Genomic DNA, 3,222 nt, shown 5'->3' on the forward strand with positions numbered 1-3,222 from the left:
TGGAGGTAATTGCATTTCATTCCCCTCATAGGAGCCTGATACAGATCAAAGGAAATGGGTATGAAAGTACTCCAAATGACAAGTGCCATACACTTCCAGCAACTCTCCTGAGTGCCAGCGCACCAGGGATCAGACTAAAATATAATTGGGAAATATTTAACAAAATAAATCAAAATACAATACAACATCGCTAACACTACCTTCTAAAACTAAGCCAACATGAAGCCAGCAAGCATCTTTATATATAGATTGGTGGCCTCTATTTCATTTGAGTTTGACACAACTGTTCTAAATCATTAGACAAGGTAAGCTACTTCTAACATTGCCCTCATTGTGAGGTGTCCCTTAAGATGGAAGTGTGCCAGACCTCCTGCTTACAGCCTGGGGTCTGCAAATCTCTATGGAGCTCGCAGAGGCTGGAGCCGAAGAGAATGGCTCTGAATCAGGCTGGTCAGGGAGGGGAAGCTGGGCTGCCCTCCAGGTCATTTGAACCTTCACCTCTCTGTTGACACTGCCAGTACTATAATGAAAGCCCTTGAATGGCGAGGGTCAGGTTAGCTTAATTTGCTGGGTTCAGTGTTTGGCACAGCAATATGCATATAATGAGGCTGTTGTGGGCATTATATAGTAGGTGCTTAATAAATATTGGCTGACTTGAATTCAGCTTGACATCTGTTCCAGTGCCAAGGCTTTGGCTACTGAGAAGCTGTATAGAGGGATTTGAGAATGATGGAATTTTTAGAGATGAAAAGGACCTTAGAACACAGAATGTCAGATTGTAAGGGGCTTCTCAGGCACACAGAATATCTGAGCTGGAAAAGACTATAGCACATAGAATGTCAGAGAGAGAAAGGTGTTGAGAGTATAGAATGTTAGCACTGGAAGGGCCCTTAGAATATAGAATGTGAAAATGAAAAAGGACCTTTAGAAAACAGCACAGTATGTCCAAGCTAGGAGAAACCTTACAGCATAAAGAATAGAAAGTTACAACTGGAAGGGGCCTTCGGACTTTATACGTGAATTATTAAGAACTTGATGATAAAATTTCAAGCCCTTCACCTTACAGGTGGGAAAACTGAGGCCCAGAGATAGTACATGACCTACACAAGGTAAGGTAGGTGGAACAGTGGTTAGAGTATTGGGCTTAGAATCAGGAAGACACAAGTTCAAATCCAGCTAAAGACACTAAAACTGTATGACCCTGGGTAAATCATTCTGTTTGCCTCAGTTTCTTCACCTGGAATATAATTATTATATTAATAATATATATTATATATAATATATTATAATAATTAATAAAGGAAATATAACAGTACCTACCTTGCAGGGTTTTTGTGAGGATCAAATGAGATGATATTTGTGAAGGACCTAGTACATAGTAAGTGCTATATAAATATTTACTCCCTCCTTTTCCCTTCCCTTCCCCTTTCACCCTCCCCTCCAAGATCACACAGCTAGATTTACTTCTAGAAAATCCTTTCTGACTGCTCCCCTTCCAGTTTCAATTCTTTTCCCACCATACTCTCAGATGAGAGACCACAGAGAAGGTACAGCCAAGTCAACAGAGAAGGTTAGTAATGCAGGGGCCAATATACCTCCCTACTTCCTACCTACCTTGGCCCCAGTGTCAGCTAAAAAGCCATTTGTCCCCACAGGCAAGCAACACTCTTGATCCTTATTGAAAATTAAACTGGTCAATAAGAACTCAGCCACAAACATTGACTTCACAAGAATCACAGCTGAAGCAAATTGTCCATACCCCTTAGGCAAAATCACCCCTCCAGCAGCAAAGAGGCTTTCCTGTGTTTTCAGGAACTGTTTCCAGGAGCCAATCTTGCTTAGAACCACATGAAGGGTTCATTTGTCTTTCCCAGTGGGAAAGAACTGTCTGTCTTCCAGAAATAATCCCATTATGTCAAGTTGAAAAGATCCAGCTCTGCAAAAAGGTCTCCCATTTAATGTGTCTAATAGTTCTAGTAGCCTTTAAGGACTCTCACGTTAGAAGCTAGCAGGAACGGCCTCTTTCACAAACACTATTCTTGTTGCTGACACATATAGGAGGAATGACACCAGTGACACCAGCTAAACCATACAACCATGGAAATAAAGCTGATAGGGACCTTCTCATCATGGAATCCTCAAACTGGAAAGAACCTTAGGGATCCAACCCACCCTGAAACAGAAATTCCTTCTCCAGTAGTTTTTAACTTAAGGGGTGGGAAGGGATTGGGCAGAATCTGTGGAAAGACTTCAGGGAGTCTGTGAACTTGGAAGGGAAATTAAATCACATCTTTATTTTCACTAGTTTTCCTTGTAATATTATGCATTTAATTTTATGCATTTAAAAGCATTGTTCTGAGAAGGTGTCCATAGGCTTCATTAGACAGCCAGAGGGGTGCAGAATGCATACAATAAAATCTAAGAACTACTGATCTATAGCATCCCCAATAAGAGCAAGAAGTCATTACAGCCCCTACGTGAACCCATGGAACTAGCTCCATCTTTGCTGAATAGTTCTACCTGTCAGCAAGCCCTTCTAGATGCTGAATTGAAATCTGCCACCTTGAGACTTCTACCCACTGGTACTAGCTCTGCCCTCTGAGGCTGAGCAGGTTAGGTCTAATCCCTCTCATATGGTACAGTCTCTTGAAAGTTCAAAGAAATGATCACATTCCCCACCTCAAATTTTCTCTTTTCAAGTCTAAACCTCCTTGTTTCCTTCAGCCAATACTGACTGATTTGGCATGAATCCAAGTGCCCAATCCACCCTGGTCACCCTCTTCAGAAGATGCACCAGCTTCATTTTCAATTACCCTACATTTTCAAACATGAACAACGTGTTGATTGTTTTGTTTGATTGTACTTAGCTGTAGCAAGGCTACAGATTTGAGGGGAAGTGATTGGGAAATAAGTCAGCTAGGTATCTCAGTGGATAGAGTGCTGGGCATGGAGCCAGGAAGACTTGAGTTCAAATCCAATCTCAGACACTTACTAGTTGTGTGACCCTAGGCAAGTCACTTGAACTCTATCTTAATTCGCTGGAGAAGGAAATGTCAAACCACTCCAGTATCTTTGCCAAGAAAGTCCCATGGACAGTACTGGTACGCTATGGTCCCCATGGTCATAAAGAGTCAAATACAACTGAATAACAACAAGGATTGGGAAATGACAGTGAGATAGATAGATAGATAGATAGATAGATAGATAGATAGATAGATAGAT

The 3,222-nt window shown here is 41.4% G+C and overlaps 1 pseudogene; it reads left to right on the top strand.

The window, feature by feature from the left end:
- The first annotated feature begins 350 nt into the window (after positions 1–350).
- Positions 351–3,222, top strand: part of LOC114046668 — a 22,281-nt pseudogene continuing 19,409 nt past the window's right edge.

The sequence above is a fragment of the Vombatus ursinus genome, unplaced genomic scaffold, assembly GCF_900497805.2.
Source record: "Vombatus ursinus unplaced genomic scaffold, bare-nosed wombat genome assembly UNPS02014785.1, whole genome shotgun sequence".
NCBI lineage: Eukaryota > Metazoa > Chordata > Mammalia > Diprotodontia > Vombatidae > Vombatus > Vombatus ursinus.